The sequence below is a fragment of the Lithobates pipiens genome, unplaced genomic scaffold (genome assembly GCF_037356315.1).
Source record: "Lithobates pipiens isolate NorthernLeopardFrog02 unplaced genomic scaffold, aLitPip1_a1.2 Scaffold_19, whole genome shotgun sequence".
NCBI lineage: Eukaryota > Metazoa > Chordata > Amphibia > Anura > Ranidae > Lithobates > Lithobates pipiens.
This window is the reverse complement of record NW_027507764.1, coordinates 36,644,977-36,668,733: the sequence shown is the minus strand read 5'-3', so window position 1 is coordinate 36,668,733 and position 23,757 is coordinate 36,644,977.

The window sequence follows — 23,757 nt, the reverse complement described above, 5'->3', positions numbered from 1 at the left end:
ATCCCTATGTCAGCTTCCCAATGCCTAATATAGGCAGGGGTAGTCTGGGGGCCAGCCGAACCCAACAGTTGGTATAACTCAGAGACCAGGTATGGTGTTGGCTCCTCCGCAATAAAAATACGCTCAAATGGGGTGAGGGACAGGGGGTCTCTAATAGTATGACCATGTACCTGGAAAAAGTGGTGTAGTTGTCTATATCTCCAGAAGTTCATCCGTGAACCTCGGCTGCCTACGGGCAAGGCTTCATACTTCAAAAGTCTGCCATCCCTCATGAGTTTCCCACAACTGGCGTTTCCATCATCTACCCAGGTCTCGAAGAAAGCCATCTGTTCACCCGGGGGGAACCACAGGAAACCTCCCAGTGGGGCCAACGGGGACATAGGGGGAGCCAACTTTAGAAGCGGATTTATCCTGTCCCAGACCGATAATACATGGGTCGTCAAGGGGGAAGTCGTCTCTGCAAAGCCCCTATGCTCCCGAGGCAACCAGAGCGCGTAAGATAAGTTCCTACCCACCAGACATTTCTCTAGAGGGACCCAGAGCTTTGTTCGAGAGTGGAAACGCCAGTCAAAATTTTTCTGGAGGGCTATGGCTTGATAGTACTGCCTAATGTCTGGAACCCCCAGGCCACCCCTCCTCTTCAAATGACGTATTACCCGTAGAGCTATCCTAGGTTTGCATGCATTCCAGATAAAGCGAGATAGTAGACTGCGTAAGCGGTCAAAGAAGCACCTGGGTAAGGGGATCGGTAGCATCTGTAAGTAGAAGAGTATACGGGGCAGGACGTTCATCTTTATAATGCTCACCCGACCTAGCCATGTAAACGCCGTCCCCATCCATTGCGAGAGGTCTCTCTTGATCGTGTTTAGCAGAGGTGGGTAATTATCTGGGTATAGTGTGTCAAAGCGGTTTGTTAAGTGCACTCCTAAGTATTGCAGGGACTTTGTAGTCCAGACAAAGGGAAAGGCCGCTTTAAGGGTCGCTGTCAGGTGAGGAGCTAAGTAATTAAAAATTAATCTTAATTTGGATAACGACCCAAAAAGCTTCAGTTCCGTCATCAGATTTGGCAGAGAGAGCAGGGGGTCCGAGAGGTGAAACAGCACATCATCGCAATAGGCCGAGAGTTTGTGTTCCGTATTACCAACTTGGAGGCCCTTAATATCAGGGCTAGCTTGCACTGTGCGGAGAAATGGCTCCAGCACTAGGGCAAACAAGAGGGGTGAAAGAGGGCACCCCTGCCTCGTGCCGTTTCTAATGGGGAACCGGGCCGACAGAATCCCATTGACCTTGACCTGAGCGCATGGTGTGGAGTATAGAGCCGCGATCGTAGTCAACATTCGTGGGCCTAGTTGAATTGATCGAAGCACCTCCGTCAGGTAGGACCAATCTATGCGGGCAAAGGCCTTTTCTGCGTCTGTTGACAAAACAATATACGGTTGTGGGACTGGATGGGAGCGAGCCCAGTGGATAAGGTGAACTGGTCGGTGTTGGGGGCATAAATTGTCTCGAATGTGTATATTTGTCCAGCTATACTACCCTTCAAAAAAACATACCTGCCCTGGGGGTCTACCCTGTGGTCAGAGGGTTGGAAGGGACATGACTTGTGTATGCCTATGGCTGTACCCCTTGACTTAGGTAATGGGGAGGTGCTCAGGAACCACTGGTTAAAGAGATGGGTGGGTAGTCTAGGTGATGACTTTTGATGTAAAGTGAGTCTCCTGGAGGAAGATCACCTGAGTCTTCAACCGCTTCAGTTCCCCCCAGAGCTTACTACGCTTATGAGGGGAGCAGAGACCCCTAACATTGTATGTGCTTACCTGCAGTGTAGCCATAGATAGAAATCAGGACGGGTCACGCTCGAAAGCTGGTGGTGCACTCGGTGCAGACGGCAAAATGGTAGAGGTGACCTAGAGAGGGAGGAGCCAGAAAAGAAAAAGCAGAGAATGGAAAAGAGAGAAAGAAGAGGGGGGAGAAAAAACATATGCTCCCTCAGGTTCTCAGGGTGACAGAGTCCGTGGAGGGGTCCATGGATTGCCTCCTGCGGTGCCTTCTGTGATTTTGACTTCTAGCGGGTAACCACGGTTGTGGTGCCGGAAATCTAGGGGCTGCAAAGTCCAAGGAGCTTCTCCAGTCTGGAAAGTCTACCTGTTCCAGTTCCAAGGAGGCTATTAAGTGCGGAAGGTCATCTTTAGTGCGGAGAGTCACGGTCTTGCCGTCCCTGGTGACCTGGAGGGCGAAGGGAAACCCCCACCGGTATGACAAGCCTGCATCCTGAATAGCAGTCAGGAGGGGGAGCAATGCCCTACGTTGCATAAGAGTGCGTCTAGAAATGTACTGGTAGAAAGCTAGGTGTGCGCCATCAAAGTCAAAATAGGGTTTTCCTCTCATTTTCTGCATGATGCAATCCTTAAGTGTGTACTTATGCAGCTTGCAAATGATGTCTCTCGGGTTGTTCACATCTTGAGAGGGGGGTTTCAGGGCCCTATGTGCTCGGTCAATTTCTACAGTAGCGGTGGCAGGCAGAATATGGCGCCTGATGTTAGTGTCAGCCAGGGGGTCCGGTTCATCTGGGGCCTCTTCCATCAACGCGGGGGGCCCTGGGGAGGTCGGGGGAGCTGAGTCACTTACCGACCGAGGGGAAGGTATGGGTGATGTGTCCCGCCGGTTCGACTTCGCGGCTGTGGACGGCGCGGCTTTGCCTGCTTTCAGGGCCTTAGTGGCTGGCGCCATTTTGGAGGCCTCCCAGCCTTTCTCCTCCTGCCCCGGGAAGAAGTTATCCAGCTGGGCTTGCCTCAATCGGTCCGTCTGCGGGTGCTGGGAGGATGTCCAGCTCCTGTGGGACATGTTTGCTCGAGAATGGGGAAGATCTCACCCTTCTTTCGCTGATAATGTGCAGCGGTGTGACAGAGCTGAGGAGACACACGTCTTCACTCCTCCATCCTCAGTGCCCTCTTTACATCACAAAGCCCCCCTTTAAATATCACTATGCCCCCTTTAGACATCACACTGTTCCCCTTTACGTCACAGTGCCCCCTTTACGCACCACAGTACTCCCTTTATGCATCGCCGTGACCCTTTTACACATTACTTACTGTGCCCCCTTTACACATTACTGTGCCCCCTTTATGCATCACAGTGCCCCCTTTACATCACAGTGCCCCCTTTTACATCAGTGTCCCCCATTAAACATCACTGTGCCACCTTTAAACATGACAATGTTCCCATTTATATCACTGTGTCCCCTTTACGCATTACCACGCCCCCTTTACATCACCATGCCCCTTTACATCACTGCCCTCCCTTTACATCACAGTGCCCCTCTTTACATTACCAAGCTCCCTTTAAACATCACAGTGTTCTCCTTTACATTACCTTGCTCCTTTAAACTTTGCCGTGGGCCCCTTTACATCACAGTGCACCCTTTAAACATCACAGTGTTCTCCTTTACATCACAGTCCCTCTTTACGTATCACAGTTCCCCCTTTATGCATCACCATGCCCCCTTTAAGCATCACCGTGCTGACTTTATGCAACACAGTGCCCCTGTTACATCACCTGGTCCCCTTTACATCAGGGTCTCCCCTTCACATCCCAGTGCCCCCCCTTTACATCCGAGTGCCCCCTTTACACACCACAGTACCCCCTTTATGCATCACCATGCCCCCTATACACATCACAGTGCCCCCTATACGCATCACCATGCCCCTTTACACATCACTGTGCCCCCTTATGCATCAAAGTGCCCCTTTTACATCGCAGTGACCCCCTTTAAACATCACGTGCCGCCGTTAAGCATCACAATGTTCCCATTTATATCACTGTGTCCCCTTTACGCATTACCATGCCCCCTTTAAATCACCATGCCACCTTTACATCACTGCCTCCCTCCCTTTACATCACAGTGCCCCTCTTTACATTACTGTGCTCCCTTTAAACATCACAGTGTTTTCCTTTACATTACCTTGCTCCTTTAAACTTTGCAGTGTCCCCCTTTACATCACTATGCACCCTTTAAACATCACAGTGTTCCCCTTTACATCAGCATGCTTCCTTTAAACATCATAGTGCACAGTCCTACCAAGGTAGAGGCACACAGCTGCTGGGTGGTCTCATCTCTCACCTGGTCGCCGTCATCTCCCCCCCCCCCAAAAAAAAAATAGCTTACATAGGGAGCATATGGAGGTGTATGCAGCGCTGAGACAAGGTCATCTAGAGTCCAGAGTGAACATGTCACCCCCTCACGATGTACGACCATTATACGTCAGAACCCCCCCCCCCCCCCCCACCATAAAAAACACTGAGTGCTAATCTGAATGCTTATCCCTTAAGCATACATTTCCTCTCCTCCAAGTACAAATATTCCCCCCCCTCAGCACAAATATTTGCCCCTCCATCCCCCAAATTCCCCTAGCTCAAATGCCACCCCCAAAAAAATTCACCCCTCCTAGCACAAATCCTCTAACCCTAAAATGTCCCCTCTTGGTACACATCTTCTCTCCCCCACTTCAAATGTCCCCCTTCCAGCACAAATCCCCCCCGACCCCCCCCTCCTAGGATAAATCTCCCCCCTCCAACACTAATCCCCCTAAATCACCACTCTTGACATTCCCGCCTAAATTTCCCCTCCTAGGACAATACTTACCTGCTGCTGCACCCCAAATGACTCCTTCCAACACAAATCCCCTCCCCCCCCATCTCCTTTTGGTGCTCCCCACCTCACATGATACCACAGTGGCCGGGGCAGCCTCCCCTCCTGCCCATCCCTTGTCCCGGCCCTGGGTGTATGCACTGCAGCGCTAGGAATGCCGTCATGTCACAAGGGAAAAAATAGCGCCACCTGCAATATTTGGCAGGAGTTGACACTTTGCAACCGACTCCATTCACTTCTATTGAAATGTGTCACAAGCGCGCCAGTGAACGCACGCAAAGGGATCACTGCAGGGATCTGCGGCTGCCGGTAGACGTATGCAATTTGTTTTGTTACGAATTTGTTTTTTAACTAATTTATACAAATTGATTAATTTGGAAATATCCGAATTAACGAAAAACTGGTTAAAGAATTTTTCAGAATATTTGTAAATTTGAATATTCGAAAACTCGTAAATTCCTAAATTTGTAAATTCGTAAAAAAGAAAATTTGGAAATTTGAAATTCTAAAATCTGAAATAATAACTAACTAATAATAACTTAACTATTATTAACGAAATTCGAAAATCTAAAAAAAAGAAAGAAAATCAGTAAGATTCGAAATAATAACTAACTAATAATAACTAACTAAATTATAGGTATTGCAATTTCCTTTCACATTTGGCTGTTTGCAAATGTAACGAATACGAATTTATCCGAAGTTACAAATTATCTGAAATAACAAATGCCGTATCTAAACAAATGGAACGTAACAAATGAATAATAATAAATAACAATAATAATAATAATAATTAAAACTTTTTTATTATTATTATTAATAATAATAATAATAATTATTAATTTGTTTAATTTGTTTAAATGCGGCATTCGTTATTTCGGATAATTCATAAATTCGGATAAATTCTTATTCGTTACGTTCACTAACAGCCAAATTTGAAAGGAGATTCCAATAACCTATCATTTAATATTTAGTTATTATTATCTAGTTAGTTATTCTTTAGAATTTTTCAGATTTTCTCTTTCTTATTTTCGGATTTTCGAATTGCGAACAAATGACCCGAAAAACAAAAAAAAAAAAAGAAGAAAAAAGAATGAAACGTAAACGAACGAATATTTCGGCAGTGCACATGTCTAGCCGCCGGTGACTTGTCATTATAGTGAATGGGGCCGGTGGCTGCACCCAACCAATGGGCGCTGCAGCAGGATTCTCTGACGCAGAGTAAAAGTGACACTGTAGCAAAGAAAAATCAGGTTTCCTCCCCTGACAGACATTAGTTGTGCTGTGTGGCACAGCTGTGTGAATCTCAGGACTGGGTGGACACTAATACAAATCTTTGGCAGGTAAAACATCTGCTTTTTATAAACTTTGTTTTTGTAAATGTAACTGTTTGCCTGGAATTCAGTTCTCATTTTCATAGGACAGATGTCGTTTCGGATGACGTCTATTAAATGAACAGTAAGGCTCGGTTCACACAGGGGGCGACGCGAGGCGACTTGCCGCGCCGCGACCTGCCGCGACCTCAGCGGCGACTTGCAAATGACTTCTGTATAGAAGTCAATGCAAGTCACCCGAGGTCGCCCAAAAGTAGTACAGGAACCTTTTTTCTAAGTCGGAGCGACTCGAGTCGCTCCTCTTAGAACGGTTCCGTAGTACAGAACGGGGGCGAGTTGTCAGGTCGCGGCACGGCAAGTCGTGTCGCCTTGCGTCGCCCCCTGTGTGAACGGAGCCTAAAGGAAATCTGTGTAATAAACACATTTTTCTATGTTGTTTAATTTTGCTGAGCAGTGCCGCCGATGTTGGTAATACGGTGCAGGTTTGGCCTAGACTATCAGTAAGGGACCAACTTTCGCCTCTCGCGTGTTGACAGAGGTTAAATCTGTGCACCGCTCTGTAAATCTACATCCTCATTAGGATAATTAAAGAGCAGATGCCGTGCCGCCTCCAGCTCAACCTGCATCATAAACGGGTTCAACCACAATGCGCTCAGTATGGCTGGGTGGAATATTTGCCCCGAACGACGATCCGCAGCATACGCCGAGATAAAGAGGTTTTCCCGGGGCTTCGGGAATAGCTGATTACATTTATTCGGCATGACAAAAGAAAACACTGAAATTCGGCTGCATATATTAAAGTGCTTGTCTGCACATAAATAATGAAAATATATTCAGTGCGTCTAGGCAAGACGTGCACATTTCTCCTTATTTTGTCTCTGCAAAAGTTCAGCAAGTACGGAAAAATTCCTGGTGATCTGCTGGAAATCCAGTGCCAGATTTCCTGTAGTGAGCTGACAACGCTGCCTCTGCTGCACTGAAATCCCAAACAGTGTGGTTGGCTTTGCCTGAGTTCTTTCCTGCTGGACTAATAGTAGTGCCTAAGTACTACCTGTAGTGAGCCGACAACGCTGCCTCTGCTGCACTGAAATCCCAAACAGTGTTGTCGGCTCTGCCTGAGTTATTTCCTGCTGGACTAATAGTAGTGCCTAGTACTGTCTGTAGTGAGCTGACAAGGCTGCCTCTGCTGCACTGAAATCCCAAACAGTGTTGTTGGCTTTCCTTGAGTTCTTTCCTGCTGGACTAATAGTGCCTAGTACTGTCTGTAGAGAGCCGACAACGCTGCCTCTGTTGCACTGAAATCCTAAACAGCGTTGTCAGCCCTGCTTGAATTCTCTCCAGCAGGACTAATAGTACTGCTGAGTAATGCCTGTAGTGAGACAATAACGCTGCCTCTGTTGCACTGAAATCCCAAGCATTGTAATCGGCCTTGCCTGACTTCTCTCCTGCTGGACTAATATTACTGCTGAGCAATGCCTGTAGTGAGACAACAACACTGCCGCACTGAAATCCCAAGCAGCGTTGTCGGTCCTTCCTGAGTTCTCTCCTGCTGAACTGATAGTAGTGCCGAGTAATGCCTGTAGTGAGCCGACAACGCTGCCTCTGCTGCACTGAAATCCCAAGCATTGTAGTCGACCTTACCTGACTTCTCTCCTGCTGGACTAATAGTAGTGCCTAAGTACTGCTTGTAGTGAGCCGACAACGCTGCCTCTGCTGCACTGAAATCCCAAACAGTGTTTTTGGCTTTGCCTGTGTTCTTTCCTGCTGGACTAATAGTAGTGCCTAAGTACTGCCTGTAGTGAGCCAACAACGCTGCCTCTGCTGCACTGAAATCCCAAGCATTGTAGTCGGCCTTACCTGACTTCTCTCCTGCTGGACTAATAGTAGTACCGAGTAATGCCTGTAGTGAGCCAACAACGTTGCCTCTGCTGCACTGAAATCCCAAGCAGTGTTGTCAGCCCTTTCTGAGTTCTCGCCTGCTAGACTGATAGTAGTGCCGAGTACTGTCTGTAGTGAACTGACAACGCTACCTCTGCTACACTAAAAACCCAAGTAGTGTTGTCACCCATTCCTGAGTTCTCTCCTGCTGAACTAATAGTACTGCCCAATAATGCCTGTAGGATAGGAGTTGCCTATCTATAAAATTTCCAGAACAGTTGGCGAGCCAGCCAGGAGGGAATTTACAGGCGACCCTGAGAAGCCAAAATTAGGAACTTGAGGCGATCCGGGAATTTCTGAAAATCAGCCGGGTGAGGTAAGCTCTTTGCTTACATTTACGTTATCATTACTTCCTTGATCGGTAAGGCATTTTCAGGAAAGGGTACCTATTTTACTCCCCTTAATAATCTGTATGGATTGGTGGTTATACTGTATTTTATGCTTCCACTGTCTACTGTCCATTGGAGTGTTATAGATGAGAAAGGGAAGAATAGTGCTGCTCACAGGTAATATGTAGGACACACCTGCTTTAACCGCTTGCCGACCGCCGCATGTACATATACATCTGCAGAATGGCACGGCTGGGCAAATGGGCATAAAGGTACGTCCCTATGAATTTGCCGCCATGCACGCGACCCTGCCGGGAGCTCCGTGAGTAGGATCGTGGGTCCCGCAGACTCAATGTCCGCAGGGATACTCGCGATCGTCTCACGGAGCTGAAGAACGGGGAGATGCGAATGTAAACAAGCATCTCCCCGTTCTGCCTAGTGACACTGTCACTGATCACAGCTCCCTGTGATCGGGAGCAGAGATCAGTGATGTGTCATTCGTAGCCACGCCCCCAAACAGTTAGAATCACTCCCCAGGACACACTTAACCCTTACACTGCCCCCTAGTGGTTAACCCCTTCACTGCCAGTGACATTTTTACAGTAATCAATGCAATTTGATAGCATTGATCGCTGTATTAATGCCAATGGACCCAAAAATGTGTCAAAATTGTCCGATGTGTCCGCCATAATGTCACAGTCACGATAAAAATCGCTGATCGCTGCCATTACTAGTAAAAAAAAGCAATTATTAATAAAAATGCAATAAACTATACCCTATTTTGTAGAAGCTATAACTTTTGCGCGAACCAATCAATAATCGCTTATTGCGATTTTTTTTTAACCAAAAATATGTAGAAGAATACGTATCGGGATAAAATGAGGAAAAAAAACGTTTTTTTAATACATTTTTTAGGGATATTTATTATAGCAAAAAGTAAAAACTAAAATTTTCAAAGCTGTCACTATTTTTTGGTTTATAGCGCAAAAAATAAAAACGGCAGAGGAGATCAAATACCACCAAAAAAAGGTCTATTTGTGGGGAAAAAACAAAAAAATTTAGTTTGGGAGCCACGTCGCACGACCGCGCAATTGTCAGTTAAAGCGACGCAGTGCCGAATCGCGAAAAGTGCTCTGGTCTTTGACCAGCAAAATGGTCCGGGGCTTAAGTGGTTAATAGTAGTTTAGAGGCAATAAGGTATAGGCACATGTAGAGAAGCATTACCCACTTCAGCTCCAGAAGATTTACCCCCCCCCCCTTCATTACCAGGACATTTTTTGGATACAGCACTGCGTTACTTTAACTGGCAATTGCGTGGTCATGCGTCATTGTACCCAAATAAAATTGATGTCCATTTTTTCCCACAAACAGAGCTTTCTTTTGGTGGTATTTGATCACCTCTGCGTTTTTTTTAAGTTTTTTGTTGCGCCATAAAACAAAAGACCGTCAATTTTGAAAAAAAAAAATTTTTTTTTACAACACATCCATCATTTTACACATTCAATTTTTTTTTTAAATATCTACTTTTTCATCAATTTAGGCCAATATGTATTCTGCTAAATATTTTTGGTAAGAAAATCCCAATAAGCGTATATTGATTGGTTTGTGCAAAAGTTATCTCGTCTACAAACTATGGGATATTTTTATTTATTTATTTATTTTTACTAGTAATTGCGATGATCAGCGTCTTATAGCAGGACTGCGACATTGTGGCGGACAAATCGGACACTAATTGACACATTTTGGGAACCAGTGACACTAATACAGTGATCAGTGCTAGAAAATATGCACTATCACTGTTCTAATAACACTGCTTTGTACCAATATTCACCCCCCTCCACAATAGACTTCAGTTGGGGTTCACAGCTAGGTTCAGGTTTTCTGGATTTCAAGCAAGATGCGACCTGCTCCCCCGCGAATCGAACCTTGGCATATTTGATCATCCCTAATCTTGAGAAACCCAAATAACTGTTCATTTGTCTTTAACTTCAGGGCCGTCTTTAATATTGATTGGACCCTGGGCAAAAAATGTCTTGCCCCCCCCCCCCCCCCATTCAATTTCACTCTCCACCTGCTCTGAGACATAAAATAAATAGCAGCTAGACTTAAAATCAGTTTACTGTATCAGATCAGGCAGCAATTGCGATTGGTTGCCAGCAGTTACAGCATATCATTACTGCTTACTGACTGGTTGCTAGAGGTTATAGCACACATTATGGCTCACTGATTAGTTGCTAGAGGTTACAGCAAATTATTTCTGCTTGGTAATTGGTTGCTAGAGATTACTGTACAGTAACACTGCTCACTGATTGGTTGCTAGAGGTTACAGCACATCATCTCCTCACTGCAGGGGAGAATTATATACATATGAATGCCGCCTTTATTTACATATCAATGCCACCGACCGCAGCTATTTACTTAGTATTGCCGCCACTACTTACATATGAATGCCAGTTATTTACATGTAAACACAGGGTCTGCAGGTGAGTCATCTGTACACAACAATAGGGCAGAGCTGGGCAGCATTAGTAGCAGCACTTCACACTGAGATATCGGGACACAGCACAGGACTAAAACTTCAAGGGACAAGGGAATTTAAACTGGCATAGTTGGCAAATATGAGGCAGCTGCTTTGGGCCCCACAGCAATGACAATGCCCGGGGCAGCTGCCCCTTTTGCCCTACCCTAAAGACAGCCCTGTTTAGCGTGATAATATAAAATCAGTGAGGTGGTGGGGATGGCAGCGCCCGTCTCTTCCAAACGAGTGACCGAATTACAGCACAAGGTAGTAGCAGACATTCTTCAGATCTTATCGAGGTTGAAAGTGGCATACATTTCCATTAATGATTGTCATAGTTAGATAAGCCTTTGTTCTTGCATCAGAAATGTGCATTTATGGAATCTGCAAATACATTTTACAGTTCAAAGCCGGAGAAAATTAACCGGGATGCAGTGTGACGCATTTATTATAAGTTGGAGGCTTCAGGTAGGAGCGCTTTACAGCACCTTATTGAAATGTGCTTATTGCAGCAAATATATTCGTTTTCCCCTTCTACTGCAAATGAAAAATGAAAAGTGTAAACCAAGGTTTATAGCATTTCAGATTAGAGTGAACCTAGCATCATATTTTTCATTCTAAGTAATTTGTCAGTGCAACATCTCTAGTAAAACCTTGGATTACGAGCATAATTCGTTCCAGAAGAATGCTTGCAATCCAAAGCACTCCTATATCAAAGAGAGATTCCTCATAGGAAATAATGGAATCTCAGATAATCCGTTCGACAACTGCTTGCCTCAGGGCTGCTGATAGAAATCATGGGGCCCCGTACAGCCTACCTGATGGGGCCCCCTTTAGCCACATCCCTGGCCCCGCCCCTATGCCGAGAGGCTAGGGTATACAGACAGCACCCCCCACCAATTTAACACAACTAGAGGATGATCAAATGAAATGGAATCAGTATACAGAGGTTAACTTTTTCTGAGATATATTAAAGGAACACTCTAACCACAATGACCACTTCAGTGATTTGAAGTGATCAAAGGTGGTAGGAGTCAGTATGTGGGATGGCATATGAATATACCAAGGTGGTATAATGATTGGCTTCTAACACGGAGGGCTACACATAGATCAAAATTTGTCCGATTACTGCTAAACTGAATTTTGATGTGTGTGTACCCAGCTTTACCCAACTTCTTGCTTTAGCTGGCTTCTTCCAGCGCTGAATGGTTCCCTACAGCGCTTGTGTATGTTTTACTGACTATGGTGTCCTTTTATGAAGCAGTGAAATCTATTCACTACTTCATTCTCCGGCATTCACAGAGGAGATCTTTCTCCTCTGTATGTCAGTTTATAAAGCGGAGTAGATCGCTTCACCCTTGGAGGAGTGAAGCGATCTACAAACGCTTCTAACACTGGAGAATGGCCCCTAATACTGGAATCTCGTGAGACTTTACAAGATTACAGTATTAGAAATTCACCAATACACAGAGATGTCAATTTATTAAGCAGTGATAAATTATCACAGCTCAATACACTGACACACGGTGTGATTAATGTTAGTAAAATAAAGAGTCCCCCTACATAATATATACATGTATATACACAAACATTATATATATACACACATTATATATAAATATGACAGGGGGACATGGTTACAGTGTTGGGGGGTCTGAACGAGGCATAAGGAAGTTAATCATCTTCCTCTTTCCTCCTCAGATCCCCCAGATTCTGTCTTCACTCCCCGGTTCTCCACCTCTGAGTTGGTGAATCGGGGAGTGTGAATTCTGACACAGATCACCAGTGAAGCGCTGAGATCGCAGCTTCATAAAGTGACCGCTCCACACACTGCAAGGTTGGACTTTATTTCATTTCCTGGAGATGGGCTGTATTATATATATATATGTATACACTTTCTTTGCTGTTAATACTCAACTTTATGAATATGTTAGGAATATGCTGGGACTTTTCAGGTGCTATATAAATATATTCAACATACAACTATATTAAAAGAATGATTTTGTGAAATGCATCTGTGTGTAGTCCCTGAAAAGTCCCATTATTTTCCTAACATATTCATGAATTTAGCTTTCACTTCCACCAGACCTGTCCTGCTGAGGTGCAGGGCAAGTTTACAGCACAGATTTGTACAGAGGCAGAACAGCAGTGATTACAGGAGAAGAATGCAATCTGTCACCTGTTATCTTGCCTTGAGGAGAGCTCCAGTGTTCTGTCCTTCCCGAGGAGGGGGGAGGGAGGCTCGGGTGCTGATAGGAATACACTAGGAATACACCTCCCCTCTTCTCTTATCCATAGACCCCTGTGTTATCTGAGATCCAGGCTCCTGCGGTGATGCTCTCCTCCTCCCTAGGTCAGCCCTGTGCAGTCAGACTTTTTTCTTTTTTTTTAATTATTCTAAATGCTGTTAAGATTGCTCGGGCCCCCCCTGCTGGCTGGGCCCGGTACAACAGGGTCAGCTGTACTGGCTTATCAGCGGCCCTGGCTTGCCTATGCAGTACCGCATGTGGCCAGAGGTGCGGGGGTGCCGGAGACACTCGGAAGCACTGGGAGGCGCTCTAAGACACTCCGGAACCTGAATATTTAGTAAGGCCTATGCCTATCCAATCCCTGGGGTGGTGTGCCCAGAACAGCCTTTCTCAACCTTTTCAACACAGAGGAACCCTTGAAATAGTTCTCCAGTCTCGGGGAACCCCTTCTAAAAATTAGAAATCTACAACTCATGATACATTAGTGCGATGGTCAGGGGGAAGAATGGTCCTTACACTTGTGGTCATTGGGAAGAATTACCTCCTTACAGATAGCTAAAAAGATCAGTGGTGTCAGTGGGAACTTATCTGAGAGGCAGAAATGGCCCAATGCTGAAGGAACCCCTACAACCTCTGGAGGAACCCTGGTTGAAAATCAATGGCCTAGATGGTGGATGGGTTCCTGTTAGATAGGCTGGAGCACAGAGGAAATTGTCTTCCCCTGAGTGGGAATGAATCTGTGAGCTCAAGGGGGCTGCTTGCCCTGTTGCTAGGGTTGCCACCTTTTCTTCAAGCCTGAACACTTTCTGTAGTATACACTATAGGATTATAAAAGACCTGGGACACTTTTGGGTGCCCCAAGGAGAGTAGTAACTATGCGGTGAACAGTGGGTGTGACAAAACTGCTCCTGCTGACATCACCAGACAGACGCTTGCAGCTTCCGGACAGCAACAAATTTGTGTGTGACTATCTCAGTTACTTGAGGAGCCCCAGCTCAGTCTGAATAATGTGTTTGGGTTTCAGGCAAACTGAAACCTCTACACATGATTCAAAACCTGGACTGTCCGGATAAATCCCGGGCAGGTGGCAGCCCTACCTGTTGCATTCCTGGGCTGGACGATGGACTGCTTTCTTAGGGCTGCATGCATGAACTGTGTACGCTCTAGGCCCTGGTGAGTAGAGCTTCTTCACTTGCTGAAATTTTCATGGTTCCCAGCTGGGAACTACTTCAGTCTCCTATTACCTGCTCTACACTTTTGTGCATGGTCCCCAGCTGTGTATATATAGACTGTTCTAGCTTGCTACTACTACGTAGGCAATTACTTTTGCTACCACTAAAATAGAAGTGTAGAGGTAACCCCGTAGGGTAGGGTGACCAGATGTCCCCGTATTAAGCCCACTTTCCCCGGAGACCGTCTGTCCCCAGATTGCAAGGGCGGCTGGGGGGCCCAAGACCCGGCAACTCCCCCTGCACCTCTGCCTGTCAGTTCACTATGCATAGGGGGGAGGTGGGAGGAGGCGATCGGCAGGTCTGTGGTGGCCGTGGGATCTCCCTGGGGTTTGTAGTTCTCTTCCTAAATCTGTACAGTGGAGAGGGGAGGGACCTCTGACCCAGACATCTATCAGTTTCACTCTTCGGTGTACAAGTGAGTCAACTCTCTTGCTGATAGATGCCCGGGTCAGAGACCCCTCCCGTCTCCACTGTACAGACTCAGGAAGAGAACTACAAGCCCCAGGGAGATCCCACAGCCTGCAAACACCACAGAGCTGCCAGTCACATCCTCCCACCTCCCCCCACTGCATACTGAACTGCAACAGAAATTATCTGATGTGCAGGGGGAGAAGCTGACCACAGACTGTCATCAACATTGATTGGTGTGTGACCATGGGGTGAAAGTGTGGGATGGAGGGGGGGGGATACAGAGATGGGCTGAGGGTTGGAAGTGAAGTGGGTACAGAGATGTGCTGGGGGTTGGGGTGGAGTGGGTACAGAGATGTGCTGGGGGATGGAGGTGGAGTGGGTACAGAGATGTGCTGGGGTTGGGGGTGGAGTGGGTACAGAGATGTGCTGGGGTTGGGGGTGGAGTGGGTACAGAGATGTGCTGGGGGATGGAGGTGGAGTGGGTACAGAGATGTGCTGGGGGTTGGGGGTGGAGTGGGTACAGAGATGTGTTGGGGGTGGCATGGGTACAGAGATGTGCTGGTGGTTGGGGGTGGAGTGGGTACAGAGATGTGTTTGGGGTTGGGGGTGGAGTGGGTACATAGATGTGTTGGGGGTGGAGTGGGTACAGAGATGTGCTGGGGGTTGGGGGTGGAGTGGGTACAGAGATGTGTTGGGGGTTGGGGGTGGAGTGGGTACAGAGATGTGCTGGGGGTTGGGGGTGGAGTGGGTACAGAGATGTGTTGGGGGTTGGGGGTGGAGTGGGTACAGAGATGTGTTGGGGATTGGGGGTGGAGTGGGTACAGAGATGTGTTGGGGGTACGGGGTGGAGTGGGTACAGAGATGTGTTGGGGGTTGGGGGTGGAGTGGGTACAGAGATGTGTTGGGGGTTGGGGGTGGAGTGGGTACAGAGATGTGTTGGGGATTGGGGGTGGAGTGGGTACAGAGATGTGTTGGGGGTTGGGGGTGGAGTGGGTACAGAGATGTGTTGGGGATTGGGGGTGGAGTGGGTACAGAGATGTGTTGGGGGTACGGGGTGGAGTGGGTACAGAGATGTGTTGGGGGTTGGGGGTGGAGTGGGTACAGAGATGTGTTGGGGGTTGGGGGTGGAGTGGGTACAGAGATGTGTTGGGGGTGAAGTGGGTTCACAGCACAGATGTGTTAGGCTTTTTCACACTGCCAGACAGATGTGAGATCCAATCCCTATCCCTCCGGATGAGGAGTGTCACTCAACAGCCCTCTTGGTTGTTCCTGTTGTTCCTCCTGGAGACTTGCCTGGCAGTGTTCTCCTGCTGTCCTCTTTGCTCCCAATGCCTCCTGGCCAGGATAACTCTGCGGTTTTAGGAAGTCCCTGTCCGCACAAGAGCCCAGGCCCAAGGTCACCCCCCCCAGACTGGGGAGCTCCTTCAAAGGCCCCCCGACAGCCTAACACCCCATCTCCAGCTTCCACCCGAACAAACTCCTCCCCAGCTGGGCTGACCTTGAGTATTTGAGGAGGCCTGCCCCCTGCCAATCCAAGTTGGGGATTGGTCAGGGCCCTCAGAAGGTCCAAGGCAGCTCCACCTCACTTCACCTCTAGAAGGTTCTAGTGCAGTGATGGCGAACCTTGGCACCCCAGATGTTTTGGAACTACATTTCCCATGATGCTCTGGCACTCTGCAGTGTACTGGAGCATCATGGGAAATGTAGTTCCAAAACATCTGGGGTGCCAAGGTTCGCCATCACTGTTCTAGTGCATTCTAGAAATAAGGAGAAGTCTCTGTGATGCTGTCTGTGAGTCATCCAGCTCTCTCTGTATTTCTGCCCAGCCCAGGACAAAATAAATAAATAAACAGATTTGGCTGCCAGCCAAGCCTGCACAAATTGACCTGTACTGGAAAAAAAAAAGCTTTTTACAATTCTAGCACTAGAGGGTGCTACAGAAGTGTCCTCCAGTAGTAACCCGTTTTGTCATGGAGTATTCTGTATCACCCCTAAAACCCCTCTCCAGTTCCACTAGTGTAGTGCTCACCCCTGAGATGATTGCCAACAAGGGTTTCTCCACCAAGTATTAAAGCGGGAGTCCGCCGTTTTTTTTTTTTTTAAAGCCATGAGCTACAAATACTGCAGCTGCTGACTTTTAAAATAATGACACTTACCCACCCAGCACGCCCGCGATGTCGGCACCCGAAGCCGATCTCTTGATCGTCTCTCAGGTGCTGCCGCCGCCATCTTGGGTATGGGAATCAGGAAGTGGAGCCTTTCGGCTTCATTTCCCGGTTCCCTACTGCGCATGCGCGAGTCGCGCTGCACAATAAGGATGGTCCCCACTGTCTCTGGGATCCGTGTGTTTCCCAGCAGGCAGTGGGGGACCTTTGGAAAGGGGCATAGATTCTGCGGAAAGGGGCGTACTTTCTGCAGAATCTATGCCGGAAGTGGGTGCAGATACCTGTACTGTACAGGTACCTGCACCCCCCTGAAAGGTGCCAATTGTGGCGCCGGAGGGGGGGAGGGTTCCAATGAGCGGAAAGTCCACTTTAGGGTGGACCTCCTCTTTAAGTCATGTTTTGCTTGAGGATCAAATATTTATCAAATACTTATTTTACTCACTGATCTGCAACTCAATTGATAACATTTGTATTATGTGTTTTTTCTGGATTTGTGGTCGATATTCTCTCTCTGTGATTTAAAATACACCTATGATAAAAATGATAGACCCTTCATTTCTTTGTAAGTGGGCAAACTTACAAAATCTGCAGGGAATCAAATAATTATTTTCCCTGTACAGTACGGGCATATTATTTTATTTTATGTGATTTTAGTATTCTTCTAGGATGATCAGCCTTCAGGATAAAGTTGTTATTGCCGAGAAGAAGCTGTGTTTACGAAATGCATTGACAGAAATGGACATTCAATGTACATACCATCATACAGTGGATTGATTTATCTGTAAGTACTGTACTACCAAAAGTATTGGGACGCCTGCCTTTACAGGCACATGAACTTTAATGGCATCCCAGTCTTTTGCCCCGTACACACGAGCGGACATTTCGACAACAAAATCCATCGGATTTTTTCCGTCAGATTTTGTGCCAAACTTTTCTTGTACACACATGGTCGCACAAAGTTGTCAGAAAATCCGATCGTTCGGAACGAGGTGACGTTCGTTGCGTACAACGGGACTATGTAGAAGGCTAGTAGCCAATAGCTTTGGTCTCCTAGTTTAACCTGAGCATGCGTGGCACGTTGCCCGTCGGAATTCTCTACAAACGATCGGAAAAAGTCTGATCGGATTTTGTTGTCCGAAAATTTTAGATCCAGCTCTCAAACTTTTTCCGTTGGGATTTCCGATGGAAAAAGTCCGATAGAGCCCACACACGATTGGATTTTGCGACAACATAATCCGATCTGACCTTTTCCGTCGGAAAATCCAACCGTGTGTACAGGGCATTAGTAGGGTTCAGTATTGAGTTGACCCACCCTTTGTAGCTACAACAGCTTCACCTCTTCTTGGAAGGCTGTACACAAGGTTTACAAGTGTGTCTATGGGAATGTTTCACCATTCTTCCAGAAGCGCATTTGTGAGGTCAGGCACTGATTTTGCAAGAGACGGCCTGGCTCGCAGTCTCAATTCATCCCAAAGGTGTTCTATCAGGTTGAGGTCAGGACTCTGCAGGCCAATCAAGTTCCTCCACCCCAAACTCGCTCATCCATGTCTTTATGGACCTTGCTTTTTGCACTGGTCCAAATCATTTGGTGGAGGGGGGATTATGGTGTGGGGTTGCTTTTTAGGGGTTGGGCTTGGCGAAGGTGAAGGGAACGCTTAAGGCAGTGATGGCGAACCTTGGCACCCCAGATGTTTTGGAACTATATTTCCCATGATGCTCCACTACACTGCAGAGTACATGAGCATCATGGGAAATGTAGTTCCAAAACATCTGGGGTGCCAAGGTTCGCCATCACTGTATTAAGGCGTCAGCATACCAAGACATTTTGGACAATTTAATGCTCCCAACTTTGTGGGAACAGTTTGGGGATGACCCCTTCCTGTTCCAACATGATGGCGCAAAAGTGCACAAAGCAAGGTCCATAAAACATGGATGAGCAAGTTTGGATGAGTGGGAGTCTGCGCTGCTATCCATCTATCCAAACAAGACCCCCATAGAGAGAGGGACAGCGTGACCCCGCTGAGGAGATGAAGGGGCTCAGGTAAGTAAAACGGGGGGCCGGTGACTGCCAGTTGTTTTTTCACCTTAATGCATAGGATGCATTAAAGTGAAATAACACAAAGGTTTACAACCTCTTTAACTATAGACAAATTCTATATAAACATATATGCAAGAATGGGTGTTACTCTCGTGAAATGCTGATGTAACTTTATGAAACAGTATAAGCCCGGTACACACAGTCGGAGATTCCGACGGAATCTGTCCGATCGGACCATTTTGTCGGATAATCCGACTGTGTGTGGTCTCCATCGGACTGTTTCCGTCGGAGTATCCGATGGACCAAGTTTTCCAACTTGTCGATAAAATTTTCCGACAACATGATCCGATCGGACCTTGTCCGATCATGTGTAGAGAATTCCCATCGGACAAAGTGCCACGCATGCTCAGATCAAATTCCTACACCAAAGCTATTGGCTACTAGCCTGAACGTAGTCCCGTCGTAACGAAATTACGTCATCACGTTCTGAACGATCGGATTTTCCGACAACTTTGTCCGACCGTGTGTATGCAACAGTTTCGGACAAAATTCGTCAGACAAAATCCAACAGACAAAATCCGTCAAAGAAAATCCGATGGATTTGGTTGTCGGAATGTCCGACTGTGTGTACAAGGGCTTAGAATGCTAGAGGCTTGAATGGTTAGTCAGGAAGAGATTAGGAAAGGAAGGAACTCTACACTCTTGAAGAATGTAACATCTACAGTGCCTTGCAAAAGTATTCACCCCCCCCCCTGGCTTTTTACTTATTTTGTTACATTACAGACTTTAGTTCAATGTTTTTTTAATCTGAATTATATGTGATGGATCAAAACACAATAGTCTAAGTTGGTGAAGTAAAATTAGAAAAATACATACATCAAACTATTTTTCAGAAATAAAAAAATTATAATTGGCACGTGCGTATGTATTCACCCCCTTTGTTATGAAGCCCATAAAAAGCTCTGGTGCAATCTAAGTATCACATGACCTGTCATTACATAGACACACCTTTCTGAAAGGCCCCAGAGGCTGCAACACCTAAGCAAGAAGCACCACTAACCAAACACTGCCATGAAGACCAAGGAACTCTCCAAACAAGTAAGGGACAATGTTGTTGAGAAGTACAAGGGTCAGGGTTAGGTTATAAAAGAAATATCCAAATCGTTGATGATCCCTAGGAGCACCATCAAATCTATCATAACCAAATGGAAAGAACATGGCACAACAGCAAACCTGCCAAGAGACGAGCGCACACCAAAACTCACAGACCGGGCAAGGAGGCCATTAATTAGAGAGGCAGCACAGAGACCTAAGGTAACCCCGGAGGAGCTGCAGAGTTCCACAGCAGAGATTGGAGTATCTGTACATAGGACGTCAATAAGCCGTTCGCTCCATAGAAATGGGCTTTATGGCAGAGCGGCCAGAAGAAAGTTATTACTTTCATCACGTTTTGAGTCTGCGAAAAGGCATGTGGGAGACTCCCAAAATGTATGAAGGAAGCTGCTCTGGTCTGATGAGACTAAAATTTAACTTTTTGGCCATGAAAGAAAACGCTATGTCTGGAGCAAACCCAACGCATCGCATCACCCAAAGAACACCATCCCCACTGTGAAACATGGTGGTGGCAGCATCATGCTGTGGGGATGTTTGTCAGCAGTCGGGACTGGGAAACTGGTCAGAGTTGTGGGAGAGATGGATGGTGCTAAATACAGGGAAATTCTTGAGCAAAACCTGTAGAACTCTGTGTGAGATTTGAGGTTAGGACGGAGGTTCACCTTCCAGCAGGACAATGACCCCAAACACACTGCTAAAGCAACACTTGAGTGGTTTAAGGGGAAACATGTAAATGTGTTGGAATGGCCTAGTCAAAGCCCAGACCTCAATCCAATAGAAAATCTGTGGTCAGCCTTAAAAATTGCTGTTCACAAGTGCAAAACCATCCAACTTGAAGGGGCTGGGGCAGTTTTGCAAGGAGGAATGGGCAAAAATCCCAGGGGTAAGATGTGGCAAGACTCATAGAGACTTATCCAAAGCGACTTGGAGATTTGTGATAAAGGTGGCTCTACAGAGTATTGACTTTAGGGGGGTGAATAGTTATGCACATTGACTTTTTCTGTTATTTTGTCCTATTTGTTGTTTGCTTCACAATAAAAAAAAAAAAATCTTCAAAGTTGTGGGCGTGTTCTGTAAATTAAATGATGCAAATCCTCAAACAATCCATGTTAATTCCAGGTTGTGAGGACACAAAACACGAAAAATGCCCAGGGGGTGAATACTTTTGCAAGGCACTGTATTGCCTCGTACACATGATCGGACTTTTTCACAACAAAACCGTGGATTTTTGTTTGAAGGGTGTTGGCTCCAACTTGTCTTGCATACACACGGTCACACAAATTTTGGCCAACAATTACGAAACGTAGTGATGTACAAGGCGTACGTGATGTCGCCATTACAAAAGCTAGTTTTACAAGACCGAGCACTTCCGGCTCAGACTTTTCTGCGACGGACTTGTGTACACACGATCGGAAAGTCAGACAACAAACATTTGTTGGCGGAAAATTTTAAAACCTGCTAGCCAACATTTGTTAGCGGAAAGTCCGACAACAAATGTCCGATGGAGCATCGTGTGTAAGTGACATAACTCTACCTCCTTTTGAAGCAAACACCATACCATATGTTACCAGATGTCACTATGTAAGTCTTGTCTTGCTTATCTTCCTGAAGAATAAACAACTTTTCTTGAAGTATTGTACAAGTTAAAGCGGAGGTTCACTGTCTGTTTTTTTTTTTCAAACTCACTGTTTTGGAGAATTAGCTTGCCCGATGTCCAGTTTCATTGTAAAGATGAACTTATATAAAATCAAGATGGCCGTTTTCATCTTGCTTGTGGGCATTTGAAGCTCACAAGCATTTACTTCCTTCTTCCATCGATGCTGAGCTACCAGCATTCCTTGCTATTTCCCACGCATGCTCAATAGTAACTACGTGGAACGCCGTAAAGTTCATAGTTGCCATCACAACGGGCGGCTGTGTTGCGTTTGTTAAAGCAGAGGTCCACCCTAAAGTGGACCTTCCGCTCATCGGAACCCTCCCCCCCTCCGGTGCCACAATCGGCACCTTTCAGGGGGGAGGGGGGTGCAGTTACCTGGATAATCCAGGTAACTGCACCCACTTCCGGGATAGCTCTCTGCAGAAAGGGGCGTAACTTACGCCCCTTTCCGCAAGTGCCCGCCCCTTCCCGCAAGTGCCCCGCTGCCTGCTGGGAAACACACAGATCCCAGAGGCAGCGGGGAGCGTCCTTATTGCGCAGCGCGATTCGCGCATGCGCAGTAGGGAACCGGGAAATGAAGCCGAAAGGCTCCATTTCCTGATTCCCATACCCAAGATGGCGGCGGCAGGACCCGACAGACGACCTAGAGATCGGCTTCGGGTGCCGACATCGCGGGCGCGCTGGACAGGTAAGTGTCACTATTTTAAAAGTCAGCAGCTGCAGTATTTGTAGCTGCTGGCTTTAAAAAAAAAAAAAAAAACGTGGAGTCCCGGTGGACTCCCGCTTTAAATATGATTTTTTTAAAATATTAATCAGACATAAGATACACGGGACAATATTACAATAGTGAGTTGGTCAGATTACTGTCAGTTTTTTATGGTTTGAGTAGATTTCTCAAACAAATGCTGTTTCATACAATAGGTACGTAGATACCATTGTTGTATTCAATTGACAGTTTTCAACAGGCTATTGTCATTATAGTTACAGTAAACAAGTAAACATTACTTGTTTGAGATTCATTTAGCTCTCAAACTGAAAGAATGACTGTTATGCCCCATACACACGGTCGGATTTTCCGACGGAAAATGTGCGATTGGATCATGTTGTCGGAAAATCCGATCGTGTGTGGGCTCCATCGGGCTTTCTCCGTCGGATTTTCTGACGCGCAAAGTTTGAGAGCAAGATCTAAAAATTTCCGACAACTAAATCTGATCGCATAAATTCCGACAATTCTGATGGACAAAGTGCCACGCGTGCTCAGAATAAACAAAGAGACAAAAGATATTGGCTACTAGCCCGTTTTATAGTCCCAACATACGTGTTTGACATCACCTCGTTCAGAACGATCTGATTTTCCAACAACTTTGTTTGACCGTGTGTATGCAAGACAAGTTTCGGACAAAAATCCGTCTGAAAAAAAATCAGACGGATTTTGTGGTCGGAATGTCCGACCGTGTGTATGGGGCATTAGATTACTGTCAGGTTTGGTTTGAGTAGACAATGGGTAGATACCATTTCTGTATTCAATTGGCAGTTTTCAACAGTCCATTGTTTCTACAGCTACAGTAAATAGGTATGTTTTCTGTTGTTTGGGTAACTATGGTAAACAACCTGACATAAAAGGGGATCCAGGCATAAGCCACACCACATCATGCTTTGAAGATCAGAAGCCACTCATGATATAACATATTTGCCTGGTGTCCAAGAAGCATGGTTGCCAATGGAGATCACAAACATACAGTAACAGAAGATAAGTAACCTTTAAGTGTATTTGTACTGTTATAGACCATAGGCTGCATTTGTTAGGCATTTTGTTTGTTATATATATCTATTGCTTGTTATATATATATATATTGCTTGTTATATATATCTATCAGTCTTGTATTGTATTCCTAATGCCGTGTACACACGTCCGGACTTTGACGGACTTGGTCCGGCGGACAATCTGACGGACTTTGCAGCTGAGGTCCGCTGGACTTTCAAACGAACGGACTTGGCCACACACGATCCCTCCAAAAGTCAGACGAATTCGAACGTGATGACGTAGAATAAGGAAGTTCATAGCCAGTAGCCAATAGCTGCCCTAGTGCCGGTTTTAGTCTGTCGGACTAGCACACAGAAGACCGGA